General features: G+C 33.9%; 1 protein-coding gene across 2 annotated transcripts in view; it reads right to left on the bottom strand.

Annotated features, from left to right (window-relative positions):
- Positions 1 to 15,153, bottom strand: part of LOC123546970 (olfactory receptor 8B12-like) — an 83,620-nt gene extending 68,467 nt beyond the window's left edge. The window contains exon 1 of one of the 2 annotated variants that reach the window (XM_053551226.1): positions 14,944 to 15,153. The gene's annotated coding sequence lies outside the window, so the exon portion shown is untranslated. Of the gene's footprint in view, positions 1 to 5,379; positions 5,705 to 14,943 lie in introns of those variants that run through there. The other variant, XM_045333668.2, reaches the window with a different exon arrangement.
- Positions 15,154 to 16,267: the final 1,114 nt, after the last annotated feature.

Here is a 16,267-nt window from a genome sequence, read left to right as displayed (position 1 = left end):
TAAGTTTTAGTTTGCTCGAAATATTTGTATGCTAAAGTAAGCAAGATAAAATTATTAATGTGTATCTGTCAGACATAAAATCTCCTCCGTTTAAAGTTACTTTGAAAGCCCTATGCATAATGATGTCTTTCTGTTTTCCATAATTTCTTATGTCGTCAAATTTCATTCAGTCTTATTTATGTAGTATACTTTGATAAAAAATAGAACCAATTACTTACCATGTACCGCAGTTTTTACATATAATATTTTATATTTTAAATACAGATGTTGTGCATCTGTCATTTACCATCCTTTTACAAACATATTGTAATAATGTCTCTTAGAATGTGAGAGTTGATCATCTGATCATTTACAACTAATTATGATACTGGTCATTTGGCAGTATTACAAGCACTGACTTCTAGAACCTTTACATTTATTTTGCATGCTCATATAGCTTCTGATCCTTTGGGATAATGGTGACCATGCAATTTTATCATTATAATAGAATTCCGCTTAAACCACTGCTAGGGGACATAACGGCTGTTGCACACTTCATTTCCCTCAGTTAATATTTTCTTGCTCTATGCTTTCAAACGATTCCTAGGCTTTCACAACAGCAGTCTTTAAATGCATCAGTCTTTATCACACTTTATGTTGGCTGTAAAATGTGTCCAAGAGCTTGGACTCAGTGTTAATATTGGGATCATGGAGTCCGTTCAAAGCTACTACAATAGATCAGTGTTTGGGGTTTGTATGTATGCTTGTTTCCAGAATCAGTTATTATAAATCAGTTCATTCCATTGTTTAGATTATGACTTCGTGATATCTATATTACACAGTGGCGTGCTGGTATGGCACTATGTCCATCGCTACAAATATATAGAGAATTAAAAAGTTGCTACGAAAATTCCATTTTTTGGGGGGTGGGGGTGGTAAACGTCGCACCGACACAATTATAGGTCATATGGCGACTTTCCAGCTTTGAGTTTAAGTTAGTGTATTAGAAAATGTTAAACATCGAAATATGTTAGCCAAAATAAGATTGAGTTCTCATAAACTATTAATTGAAACAGGAAGACACAGAGGTATAGACAGAAGCCAAAGAATATGCACATTATGTAATACGGGTGACATAGAAGATGAATTTCATTTTATATTGATATGTCCGATTTATCGCATAGTGCTGCAATTTTCCTTTGATCTTTACAGTATGTTAAATATGGTAACACACATTATTACTAGAAAATCTGTGCTGATATTTTACAAAACTGTTACGATATATATCAACACGGAAATCTCTATGGCGTTTCATTAGAAATAAACTGTTGTGATATATATCAGCGCAGTAAAACTGTTGCGATATATATCGCAACACTTTTTCTCTTACCGTGGCCAGGTCCTATCGAAGGAGTACACTTCTTTCCTTTCTAAGAAAAGATAATTTTAGCTCCAATTTACAGTTCACAGAGAAAGAATTATCACAAACACCTACATTTATAAAGAAAAAGAATAAATAAACTAGACTGTTTCAAAGACTCGATAGTATTGCCAAAGTTCAGAAATACATGAAAAATATAAAATCGATTTTTTCTCAAATGTCTCTTTTTCTTTGTTTTTTTTACAAACAAAACAACAAGTTTTACAATATATTTGGCCAATGAAATGCAAAATTTAAAACCAGTGCAGGAATCTGTTGGATAATTTTATCTGGGGAACACATTTTCTAAAACAGAAGTTTTTGTGTTTGAGTCGCGGGGCACAAAAGGGTATCAAACGTGTAAAATAATAATAAACAAATTTAAATGAAAATAATATATAAATTTTTATGATAAAACTATGCGATAAAACAGTTATAAATGTAATGCTCGTGTGTTACGAGGATAAATCATAGTAGGGGTACATCTCGTTAATTTTTCTTGCACATATATTTTCCCCCTACCGGCCTCGGCGATATGTGCAGAGAAAAATACCCTCGATGTACCCCTAGCTCTGATATATCCTGGTAACACACTCTCAAACATACTATAACTATTACGTATAGTGATTTGAGAATTATGTATATTTCAAGGTACTTTACTACTAATCCTAGTGATTATAAATTTATACAATTTTTAAACGAAGATCAAAAATCAGTACTGCAAAGGTAAGAACTCGTTTGTATTAGAGCCTTTGAAAGACGCGACAATGAATTAGATTAATGTTTCTTTATTACTATATGACTTTGTTATATTGTGTTATTGACATGCCCAGGTCCCTTTATTTCTTTAATTATTTTATTATTCGTTCTTCTCAACCATCATTGTTATTTACATGTATAACAACATGTTTTATGACGATGATATTGCCCCTATCTAAATAAAATAAGTTCTTTCGTTAATCTTTGTGATCGTTTATATAATCATTTAGCAATTCTCACACCCCATAATTCCGCTGTAATTCCGAGCATCTTGGTATTATTGTTACAAAAATTCACTACGCAGATAGCATCTTTTTATGACTGACTAATAACAAGACTAAGGCAACATTATATCGCTTTATGCGAATTCCTAAAAACAGGCACAATAATATAATTCCCCATGCGGCATTTTATAAAGCAGAACTGACTGATGTTACATTCTTACGGCTCAAACTAATAGCAAGCATTCAATTTGACTTCATTATCCATAGAAATATCATTAAAATCGTTACTATATTAATGTGTCACAGTGCCTTTTCAATATCTTTATAATACGTTTTTTTTTCTCTTTCTTATTCATTTGTTACGTTTACAATGATTGCATTCGACGGAAGCCTTTAACATTTAACCTTCAATGTGAAATCTTCAGAAGTATACTGAAACAGTTTAGAAAATAGGGCATGTAAAGGTAAAAGTATCGGGGTCGTCCAGTGCCATATGCTATGCAACTTATAATAGAGCGTATGGACATACCAGCCCCACACAAACAATTGTACAAAATACAACCTGTCAATGTATATTCAACTATATTCAACACTAATTAGTTACATTGTTTATACTATATTAATTGCTAGAATAAAATGATATATGTTAATATCAATTTTAGAATATAGAAGTATATAATTAAGAATCAATATTTTTTGTGCATTTAGACGGCTATAAATCACATAGGGACTTCTTGCATATGAGCCGCGCCATGAGAAAATCAACATAGTGGGTTTGCAAAAAGTTCAAATGTGGTTTATACCCGTCTGAATGCTCAATCAATGTTTACATTTTACAGTTACTTGCTTCAAAAGTAAGCGATTTCTTTTCCATAAGTATAAAAATCAAAATTAATGTCAAGATATTGATGCTTTCTACATTTATACAGAACAGCCAAAGTACCTGCCAACGTGAAATTGTAATTCACCATCCGATTAAAATACATTTCCTACTTATTATTTGAAATATCCTTTAATCCGGCAAAAATAATCATATAGTGTGGTCGATTCAGTTTTGATCTTTACCGTCAGAAAAATAGTAATAACTATAATTTAATGTTCTTGTAAAAGTATTAGTGTCCAGTTTTAGTATACAGACACTAAATAAGAATACGACGAGTAAAAAATGATAGCATAATGGCGGATTCAAATAGTTCTCAGATTTTGTAGAGCTTATTCCTTATTCTTTATGCATTTTATTTTGCAGAATTCGCACGACAGAGCTATGCTTGACGTGTAGGTAGCATTTTACATAATGAAATAACAGCATTACAAAATTTGCCATTGAAATTTAGGTAATATACCACCACTACAATTTGGGGTCTCATTATTTAGTTGCTTTTACAGTGAAAATATTTTTCTTGCATCAAACATGACCCCCACTTTTCTTATACATTTAAACTGGGTCCTTGTGTGTGCTGCAGCCATTGGAAGTTTTTCAATTTTATACGGAATAAAGAAGGTCAGCTATTTAGTGTGTTCATGCCTTTTGAAGTCATTTAAATGACGCCATTTTGTTCACGTTTTTTTGTGAAGACGTCATATCGTGCTTGCAGTCACCCATGATATTACTGCGCCGATGTTGTTTATACAAAAACAAACGTGTTTCGTTTTCTTTCTATAAAACATATAGTGAAATTATATAAGTACTTATATATAACCAACAAAATCTGAGTAATACTCAATATCAATTTACACGCATTAGACACTAATACGTCAATATCCCTGACCACAGAAAATATTTATGGTACCTATCCACTAGCAGTAACATATCAACAATATATAAAGAGATGAAATCAATCCATCCTGCTGGTTCTAGTAGCTCATCAATATTAGTAACATATCAACGATTTATATATAGAGAGAAGTGAATCGTGATTAAACTTATCCGTCCTGCTGATTGAATGTGCTCATCAACATTATCAAATTACCTATTTTAGTGTAAAGTGTAAAGGATTGGCACTGAATGCCGTATCCTACAAAATAATGTTTCCGCAATGTGCCAATTTACCGCCAGGAAACTGAAAACCGTAGTAACTAGAAAACAGAAATAGTGATAAATTCGGTCGATTAGTGAGAAGATTGTCTAAATGTTACAATATAAATTTCAGCAAATAGCAACAATTGGCTGAGGGCATTTTGCACAGGCTGTTTCAGACACTGTGTACATTTAGGCAAAATTATATATATTTTTTTTGTTTCAATTTTATTGGCAAAAAGGTCTCATATTTAAGAATATAACTTTAATCTAAACTTGAAACGGCAATTACCCGCTTTATACGTCTTACTTGTATATTTGGGATATATTTGTGTGTGAATTCGTTCTAGTGGGCTGTAAACATGTTTTATCAGTGTAATTGATACTCACAAATGCCCTCAAACCAAATATGAAACAGTATTCATGAGCGATATAAATGGGAAATTTGGCTTCTGACAATAAAATCTGACGATATAAGCTGATCTTCAGATAAAGGTAATAACAACAATATATCTTCAATTTTATCAAAAATAGTTATTGTAACATCAGCAAACACAACTCAATGGCTCAATTTGGTTGCATTTGTTCATGAGAATAACACCTGTAACGTAAATCACGTTACAACATTTCTGACACTGGCTGTATAAATACAGCACTGAGAAACGCTTACATCGTCTGTATTAAACAACACTCACGTACGCTTTCACCGGCTGTAAAATGCTTGTACCGTCTGTATTAAACATCAACCACGTACGCTGACACAGGCTGTATAAAACATCACTCACGTACACTTACAATTTGTATTATACAACACTCTTAGAAATAAAACTGACTGAACTACGTACATGGTTCCAATGGACCAGAAGTAGTACCAACACAATGTTAAAGAAATACTAGACCCAATTTTCATATTTGGAAACATAAACAAAAAAATTGTGTATAATAAGGTTAATTCTAATGAGCGAGTAATAAAACTGTACCTTTACAGAGAGTTAAGTTCTTACGAAGAGTTGTATTGTGCTGTTCCAGTTAAACGTATAATTCCATACTGTCAACGTAAGTGTCACATTTTCTCTAAAAATACCGTTGAAGCGCCTTACACACTAGTCAAAACGATTTTAATATTTAAAGAAAATAATGCACAATATTAAACCATTCTTAGACTATTGTCTCCAAACACAACTTCAGTAAATGACTTATTTTGAAAACTTAATATCCGTTTTATCCAAAAGTTTCTTTCTCTGCTGGTGATTCCTGTCTTTAAGCTGTATCAAAACGTTTGTGGCAATCGACTACGGTATCTCCTGAACATTTACGTTGAACAAGGCACGTGAGTCATTTAGATAATAAGGATTAGTTAATACCACAAAAAATCACTCATTAAAACGTATTGTTCTACTTACAACAGATTTGCAGCATTTGGCACGATTTTGAAGATTTGGAATAACTCCTACCTGCGTTGTAAGGAAAGAAATGTCGTGCAGCATTTTAGTGCTTTCATTCAATTACGTCATTAATGAGTGATGCTATTGGTAATTAAATGACACAAAACGTGAATTTAGTCCTATCTGCTTTACTCAGAATTAAATAGAATACGATTAAGATACTGAACGTATCATTGCTTTTTTCTATTGAATGTTTTTACAGCAACATCCTCTTTTTGGCGCTAAAGTTATATCAGAAAATTATTTGGATAAAAATGAAACTCTGCGTGAGACCGGGCAAGTAATGCCAGTCAAGTGAAAGTCTTTATAACATGCCACCTTTATCTGTAAAATAGCCTTGGTAGTAAAAGATTTAATTTGGTTTCCCAAAATTTACCATACCTATATTAGACAACAGATGAAATGTAAATGGTGACATCTCAGATGAGAAGTTTTGTTCTATGGGTGGTATTGACGTAACGTATTGCTTCTATCAAATAATTATGTAAGTCCTCTACATGTCATGTTACAAGGGGAGCATAATCGCCTTTAAATCTATATAGCAGAAAATAAAATCTGTTAAATGATCCTTTGGAATCATAGAACGCAATTAAGAAAATAAAAAAAAAACACAATTTGAATGGGTTAGAATGGGTCTGCTCATGAGAGGTAATGAATCTCCCTAGTATAGACTTAGATAAAACTATATTATTCAAAGCAATTAATGATCTCACAGTACAAGAAATAATAATAACGTCACTGAATCCAAAATGTCAGACTTACCTATAAAAACAAGGCGAACGGTTGAATAACGAAAACATTAGCGCTGACTTAAACAAAACTCTATCAGTCAAAACAATTTATCAATGATCTTACAGTACAAGAAATAATAACGTCACTGAATCCAAGATGTCAGACTTACCTATAAAACAAGGCGAACAGTTGAATAACGAAAACATTTAATAGCACTGACTTAAACAGAACTCTATCAATCAAAACAATTTATCAATGGTCGTACAGTATACGAAATAATAACGAAACTGAATCCAAGATGTCAGAATTACCTTTAAAACATGGAAAAAGGTTGAATAACGAATTCAATCTTCGTTGAAATAATACTTAAGTGTATGTATGGATGAGAACATTATAAACATGTACACATTCTTACACATGCTGACACAGTATATTTTAACAAAAAGAAAACTGGGAGAAAACAAACAGATAGAAGGACGTAATTAAGAATGGCTTTTGTAAATATGCCATTTTTGACTTCCCTCTAGCTTTAAGAATTCTGAAAATTAAACGTATATATATCATTATGTGCAAATTGAAGATATATTATGCATGCATTGTCGTGCATTTTCAGATTTTGAAATACGTTAAACCTTTTGACGAAGTTATTAATTGAAGAACACTTCAAAGAGCGTCTCCTTGTTGATATCAAGCCAAAGCAAGCACGCATCATTAGTCCAGGTAAGTTAAATAACAGACACCCTTTTAACACATTAATCGGTTTCACAGTTAGATAAAGCACACATACATTAGCAGGTTCCGCAACAATTACGAAGAAAATAACCTTTTTATTTCTTACAAATCAAGTCGAAGTTTGCAATCATATCTTCTGTTAATTTTGCCTGAAAATCAAGGGAGTGAACGTGAAAGAAATCTAAGTGTTTCTTTATTTATATGCATTTAGATCAGGTTTGCCCTCAAGCTTCGAAATGTTTTTAAGTTTAAGTCCTGAAATGAAAGGTGCATCGCTTATTTGAAAACGCACTAATTGTCTTATGCAATTAGAATTTTAGTTCAAAACGCAATTGTAAAGACTTCATAATGATTGTGAACACCACCATTTAATAAAGAAATTATAAAAGTTGTCTGATTCGCTTAATTTATTGCATCTTCAATGTAGAAAAGAAAGATCATTGGTCGTCTACAGATGGACGTGTTAAACGTTCAATTAAAAATTTGGGAATGATCGGAAATGTTGGAAACGGTTTATTACATTGTCAAAACCGAGGCGGGTCTTACTTAAACATAGAGTGCCTGGATATTTCAGTACGAAATACGACTTATTCTTACGCAATAAGAGCACCACGGCATTTCTATCAATCAGAACTCTCATCAATCAAAGCACAGCATCTAGTTCTCAGTGTCACGGAATATATCTATAAGTATGATCATTTGAATGCTAAAGATGAGAGAGTATTCCAGTATCGTTAGAGTAAAGAACACACACTTTGATTTCAGTCCAATTAGTCATATTTAAGACGTTTTAAAAACAAACAGTCTAAAGTTACCACGAAGCATAGTCTTGGTAAACAAGCTCGTAGATAAGCGTCTGACTTAGGCAAATAGTACTTAGATACATTGCCTAGTAGAGCAGTTACTAATACAGGAGCGGCTAAAGGCAAAATACGTACTCTACTGACATCGTAATTTTGGTTTTTAGATGGTGTTATTGAACCGTTTCGACTTTGCAACGTATAATGATATTTTTCTGTGTAAACCTGACGTTATAAAAAGTTTGAATATTTAAACTGTATGAGTTTTAGTTTGCTCGAAATATGTGTATACGAAAGGAAGCTGGATACTATTATTAATGAGTTTCTTTCAGAAATGAAAAAAGATCTCCGTTTAAAGAGTTACTTTGAAAGCCCTATGGGTAATGTTGCCTTTCTGTTTTCCATAATTTCTTATGTCATCAAATTTCGTTCAATCATATTTATGTGGTATACTCTGAGTAAAAATAAAAACAATTTGTCTACAACGTATCGCATTTTTTTTTTACATATAATCTTCTTATATTTAAGGTACAGATGCAGTGGTTCTGTCATTGGCCATACTTTTACAAACAGAATTCAATAATATCTTTTAGAATGTGAGAGAATAACCATGTGAACTTTAACAATAAATTATGATACTTTTACTGGTAAATTTGCGGTGTTCTGAGCGACGACTTCTAAAACCTGTACATTTATTCTGGTCATTTGGGATCATGTAGTCAATTCAATTTTATTACAATTGAATTTCGCTTAAACCGGGTGGATGTTGCACATTTCAATAACCTCTTATGAACAGAGCATCTATAATTTGCTTGCTTGAAGTTTATACTTTCAAAATATTTTCTTAACTGTCAGAACAACAGCGGCTGTAAAATGTGTCCGATAACTTGCAATCAGTGTTGTTATATTTTCTGTCCCTTTGATATCATTGGGTCCGTTCAATTGTATTATTTTCTGCTAAAGCAAATGCAGAGTTTGTCTTTGGGTGGGGGCGTGAGGGCTCTAGGGGTATTGCACGTTTTATTATCTCTATTGATCAGACTTAAACAAACAGAGTCTGCTATTATTTAGGTTGATTGCATGTTTTGATTTCAAACGATTTTCTAATAGATTTTATTGAATGTGTTCTGTTCATCATACAGACTGATATTGATCAATTATGAATTGCTAGAAATATCAGTTAATCTATGTTATTGTTTATGTAGTTGTTTACCCATTATCACATCCCATAATTCCGCTGCATTTTCGAGCTACGTTACAAAATAATACTACTGCAGGCGTATGCATCATTTATCACTGAGCAATGATAACATGACTAAGTGCTAACATTTTATTTCTTTTAAGCGAAATATATGATGCCTGTCATAAAACAAGGCACATTAAATAATAATTCTCATACAATAAAAATACGCGGCAGTTACAAAGCAACACATTGTGTAGAATTGCGTGAGAAACTTGCGCCGTACAAGATATAAGAATCTTGTTACCGGTTTAAGGATCCTGCTCTACAGCAAACAAATGTTAAAAAGGTCTTACGACTTTTAGCCGTAACAAATCAAAGAGTATAGCATTTTATGATGAAGAATCCCAACTACCTGTGACTGGATTCGAACTTGGGCCGCTCGGGTGCTGGTCCAATCTTCTAACCACTGAGCCAAAGAGTCGACACCCTGACAATAAACGTGCAGGCTATGTGTAAGCGACCGTAACACTTCCCGCCCCTTCAAAGAAGTCATCATTTATGATGACGTGCAAGCCTTCTAGCATAGATAGTGTTATTTCGGCGCAAGATAAAGTCCGTATCCCGAATTGGTCCCCATCTTACGACTTTAGCCGTGACATATCAAAGAGCATAGCATTTTATGACGAAAATTCCCAACTGCCTATCGCGGGATTCGAATCTTGGTCGCTCTCGTTCTGGTGCCAGTCCAATGCTCTAGCTACCGAGCCAAAGAGTCGACTCCCTGACGCTGTTGTCAGAGATTAGCTTTTAATGTGCAGGCTATGCGTAAGCTACTAAGCTACCGTAACAACGGTTTAACTCGGCTTATGCAGTCGTGGTCAATGCTACCATTTTGCGGAAATACGTAAGACTCCAAAATAATTTGACATAAGTATCTATAGAAAAAATCACGAAAGTCGTTACTATATTAATGTGTGTTACTGTGCCTTTTCAATATATCTATAGTATATTTTTCTCTCTTTCTCATTCATCTGTTACAATTACAATAACTGAAGTAGCATGTAAACATACGCTGTCAAATCTTCTGAGTGTTGCATGATTTAGAGAATCGTTAGAATACAGTATAAAACTACTTTAAAGCAATATTATTTGATCGTGCATATTCAATATTAATTATTCTAACACGACCAGCAAATAACCTACATACATGTAGTGCAAAATCTATCTCGGGTTGTTCTGCAATAAACCCCAGGGGTGCAATGACGTCATCCGATCCAGGTGCGTAGCACGGTCGTAAAAAGTAGTTACATTTTTTCTAACACTGTTGATACTGTTGTCGTGTTAGAATCGAAATAATAAGTCCCAAGTGTGATTTAATCGTAGAATAACCCGAGTTTTCGTTCTTAGGCGAAACAATATGTCACTCAGGCCTACGGTTGTGAATATATTTTTTACGCATAAGAACTCAAAAATCGGTTATTCTACGATAAACCACGTTTGGGAACTTATTATTTCTTAAGTAACATGACTTAAGCTGTGTTAATTGCTGGAATAATATGATAGAAGCAAAAATTATTTTTTCTATATAGTTTTAATTAATTGCTATTTGTGTGTATTTCAACGGGTATAAACACATTGGGACTTCTTGAATGTCCGTGAAATGTACTAACGTTTCTCGGATTTTTTTTTGCAAGAAGTCCAAGAGCGGATTATACCCGTCTAAATGCTCACCAATAGCATTCAGTCATTATATCTATATTTACAGTAATATGATACAAAAATAATGGTTTGCATTCAAGTACCAGAAAATCAAAATAAATGTCAGGATATCGGTCATTTCAATACTTAAACAGAACAGACCAAAATATCCGCATACGTGAAATTGTATTTCGCCTTCTGATAAAGGTAGAAATCCCTACCTTGTTTTAAAAAATTCTTAAATCCAGGAAAAAAGTCACTTAGTGATGTCGATTCAATATTGATCCTAACAGTCAGGAAAATAACAATGATAATAAAAATAATAATTGCTGCAATCAAATAATTTGAAATTTAAGTGTCCAGTCAAATGATGACATTCTGTTCGTGATATTTTTGTGAACGATGTCAAGCCGCTCGTGCTGTTACTCTGAAAGCCACCCTTGATATTATTGCACCAATGGTGTTTATACAAATTTATACGCTTTTTTCTTTCTACACAAAATACAAAATATATATTGAATATAAATATTTATATATAATCAACAAACTCTGAGTAATACTCAATGTCAATTTACACGCAACAGTTTTGTCTATATTTCTTATTTTTCAAACTGTAATACTTCAATATCTCTTACCGCAGAAAATATTTACATTGACGAGATATGAAAACGCAACAAACATATGCCTGAATATATTTTTACTACAAAAAGCACCACCTTGAAATGTTCAACACATACACATCTCGATACTCTATACCCATTGTGTTAATTTTACAGTCTGTTGTGTTGATTAAATTTGAACACAATGGGTATAGAGTATCGAGATATGTATGTGTTGAACATGCCAAGGCGATACTTTTTGTAGTAAAAAGTGTATTCAGGCGTATTTTTGTTGCGTTTTCATATCTCGTCAGTGTATTAACGATATATGTATTTAAAGAGAGGGGAATCGTGATTAAACTGACCCGTCTTGCTGATTGTAGTAGTCTGCTCATCAATATTACCAATATGATCAAATTACCTATATTTAGTGTAAATTAACTAAGGATTGGCACTGAATACCGTATCCTGCAGAATAATGTTTCCACAATGTGCCAATTTACTGCCCATAATGACTAGGGAACAGCACCTCAATAACACAAATAGTGGTAAATTCGATTGATTAATGAGATGACTGGCTAAACGTTAGGATATAAATTTTGCAGCAAATAGCAATAATTAGCTAAGTGCATTTGTACAAGCTGTTTCATTGGGCAGGAAATACGCGCATTTAGGCAGAAATTATGTATTTTTTGTTTCAATTTTACTGGCAACATAGGTCTCATATTTAAGATTTATCCCTTAAAATATACCTTTATTCTAAACTCGAAAGAATAATTACTCCCTTCATATGTCTTACATGTGTATATTTGGGATCCATTTGTTTGTGAATGTGTGTATATTTGGGATCCATTTGTTTGTGAATGTGTTCTAAACATGTTAATAAGTTGGTTGTAAAAATGTTATTTCTGTGTTAATGATACTCGCGAATGCCCTTAAACCAAATATGAAACTGGGAAATTTGGCTCTGACGATGTAAGCTGATCTTAGGATAAAGGTAATAACAACGATATATCTGCAATTTTATCAAAAACAGTTATTATACCATCAGCACAACTCAGCAACTCGGGTTGTTAGAATAAAACTTGTAATGTAAATCACGTACGCTTACAACGTCTGCGTAAAGCAGCTCTCATGTACGCTTACACCGTTTTATAAGACATCACACACGTACGCGTTTACGCGCTGTAAAACGCTTACACAGCACCCACGTACGCTTATACCAGCTGTAAAACGCTTACACCGTCTGTATAAAACAGCACCCATGTACGCTTACACCGTCTATGTAAAACAGCACAAACGTACGCTTACACCCGCTGTAAAACGCTTACATCGTCTGTATAAAACAGCACCCATCTACGCTGACACCGGCTGTATTAAACATCACTCACGTACACATACACAGTCTGTGTATAACAGGCCCCACGTAAGCTGACACCGGTTGTATAAAACAGCACTCACGAACACTTACACCGGTTGTATAAAACAGCTCTCACGAACCCTTACACCGGTTGTATAAAACAGCACTCACGTACGCTGACTCCGGTTGTATAAAACAGCACTCACGTACACTTGCACCGTCTGTGCAAAACAACACCCACGTACGCTGACACCGGTTGTATAAAACAGCACTCACGAACACTTACACCGGTTGTATAAAACAGCACTCACGAACACTTACACCGGTTGTATAAAACTTACTCACGAACTACCCGGTTTTATAAAACACACAACGAAAATTACACCGATTGTATTTAAACAGCATTCACAAACCCTTACACTGGTTGTATAAAACATTACTCACGTACACTTACCCCGGTTGTATAAAACAGCACTCACGTACGCACCGTCTGTGTAAAACAGCACTCACGTACACTTACACCGGTTGTATAAAACAGCACTCACGAACACTTACACCGGTTGTATAAAACAGCACTCACGAACACTTACACCGGTTGTATAAAAACAGCACTTACGTACACTTCACTGGTTGTATAAAACATTACAAGTACACTTACCCGGTTGTATAAAACAGCAAATCATACCGTCTGTGTAAACAGCCTCAGTACATTACACCGGTTGTATAAAACAACACTCACGAACACTTACCCCGGTTGTATAAAACAACACTCACAAACACACCGGTTGTATAAAACAGCACTCACGTACACTTACACTGGTTGTATAAAACATTACTCACGTACACTTACCCCGGTTGTATAAAACAGCACTCACGAACACTTACACCGGTTGTATAAAAACAACACTCACGTACACTTACACCGGTTGTATAAAAACAGCACTCACGAACACTTACCCCGGTTGTATAAAACAGCACTCACGTACACTTACCCCGGTTGTATAAAACAGCACTCACGAACACTTACCCCGGTTGTATCAAACAGCACTCACGAACATTTACACTGGTTGTATAAAAACAGCACTCACGTACACTTACACCGGTTGTGTAAAAACAGCACTCACGAACACTTATCCCGGTTGTATAAAACAGCACTCACGTACACTTACCCCGGTTGTATAAAAACGGCACTCACGAACACTTAACCCGGTTGTATAAAACAGCACTCACGAACACTTACCCCGGTTATATAAAACAGCACTCACGAACACTTACACCAGTTGTTTAAAAACAGCACTCACGTACACTAACACCGGTTGTATAAAAACAGCACTCGCGTACACTTACACCGGTTGTATAAAAACAGCATTCACGAACACTTACACCGGCTGACTATAAAACAGCACTCTTAGAATAAAACTGAATGAACACCACGATCCCTATGGACCTGAAGCAGTAACAACACAACATTAAAGAATTAATACTAGACTGGAATTTCATTTGATATTTGGAAACAAATACTAAATATAGTCAATATAAACATAAAATTCAGTTCAGTACTATGTTATAAGGTTAAAAATAGTACAAGCTGTATACATGCATAGCTGAACACAGTAAATGTGAACTACCGCGAAAATAATTCTGGAAGTTTTTAGCTGAATACATTTTGTAAGGAATTTCAACATTTGAAGTAAATACCAAAATATATAATTTATAAAAAATATTTTAGTGAAAAATAGCCATTAGATATCTTAAATGTACGGGGCGACTTTCTACGATTGCCAACAACACGAAACTTGTTCAAATAAATCTTAATAATAACTTATAAAACACTTAGTTTGATTAAGACTATTCGTGCCAGGTAATGAAATAACTGGTTTAAGGAAAACGTTACATTTCATTACTATTTACAAGCTATTCATAACGCAAAATTTACTGCATAATGATGGTTCGTAAAATCTAGATCTAATACGTAATAATACGTTACGTTCGTACAAAGTGCTGTATTATGCTGTTCCAGTTAAACGTATAATTCCATACTGTCGAATCGACTTTTCTCCACAAATACCATCCAAGCATCTAGCACACTACTCAAAACCATTTTAATATTCAAAGAAAATAATGCACAATATTAAACCATTCTTAGACTATTGTCTCCAAACACAACTTCAGTAATTGACTTATTTTGAAAACTGAATATCAGCTTTATCCAAAAGGTTCTCTCTCTGCCTGGCGTTTAGGCAATCAACTATCTCCTGAACATTTTCGTTGAACAAAGCACGTGAGTCATTAAGGTAATTAGGATTAGGAAGTACAACAAAAAATAACTCATTAAAACGTATTGTTCCACTTACAACAGATTTGCAGCATTTTGCACGTTTTGAAGATTTGGCAAAACTCCTACCTGCGTTGTAAGTGTTGAGAAAGAAATGTCGTGCAGAAGTTTTGTGTGTGCAAATTTATTCGGGTCATATTGACAAGGTTAGATTTTCAAAAATGTAGTGTGATGTATTTTGCATTTCAAAAAAGGATGGATATCAAACATAATGATGACAGATTTTGTTTTGTTGGGTTTAACGTCGCAGTTATAGGTCATATGGCGACTTATGATGATAGATGGACAATTTTCGTTTTAAACGTCTGAACCACAAAACTGTCTTTAATTTAGTTTTTACACTCTTTAAGGTGATTCTGCACGTTTGGTAAACCGGAAGTAATATAATAGCGTAACGTCATTTATTCGAATAAAATAGAATTAAGGTAGTCAGTCGGCACGTTTGATAAACCGGGTGTAATGGCTTAACATCATTTATCAAGCCAACGTAGAATATAGTCTGAAATCGGCGTACGGAAATGAAAATAATTTTATGAGCTTATGACAACCGGTGTGTAAATTTATCAAAACGGCAACGTAACCATCTTTTCCAAGACAAAACATGATATTAAGACGTTTGATAAATTAGATAATTTCATGTAATGTCTTAAAATCAGCATGTAATGTGTGTATATCCTCAATCATGGGCAAATATCTCATAAATAAGAACACGGATCTGTATAGTTTATTTCGCCGTATTATAGACCATACGTTAATTTAGGACTGTTATAAGTTTCATTAAAATCTACATTGTAGAAAAAAATATTCACAAAAACGTTATCATGTTGTGATTTTCCCATAGATGCCCATTATGAAAACATGTATCAGGTCCAAATTTTTCAAATCAGTCTAGGACAAAAATCAAGCACACTATCCTATCTTTATTATTTCTCGATTTTTTTTTTCGAATTTTCTCCTATAGTGTAAAGATTTGAAAAATCAGGG

This window comes from Mercenaria mercenaria, chromosome 9, assembly GCF_021730395.1.
Source record: "Mercenaria mercenaria strain notata chromosome 9, MADL_Memer_1, whole genome shotgun sequence".
Classification (NCBI taxonomy): Eukaryota; Metazoa; Mollusca; class Bivalvia; order Venerida; family Veneridae; genus Mercenaria; species Mercenaria mercenaria.
The sequence above is the reverse complement of the archived record's forward strand: the minus strand, read 5'-3'. Positions and strand labels throughout refer to the sequence as shown.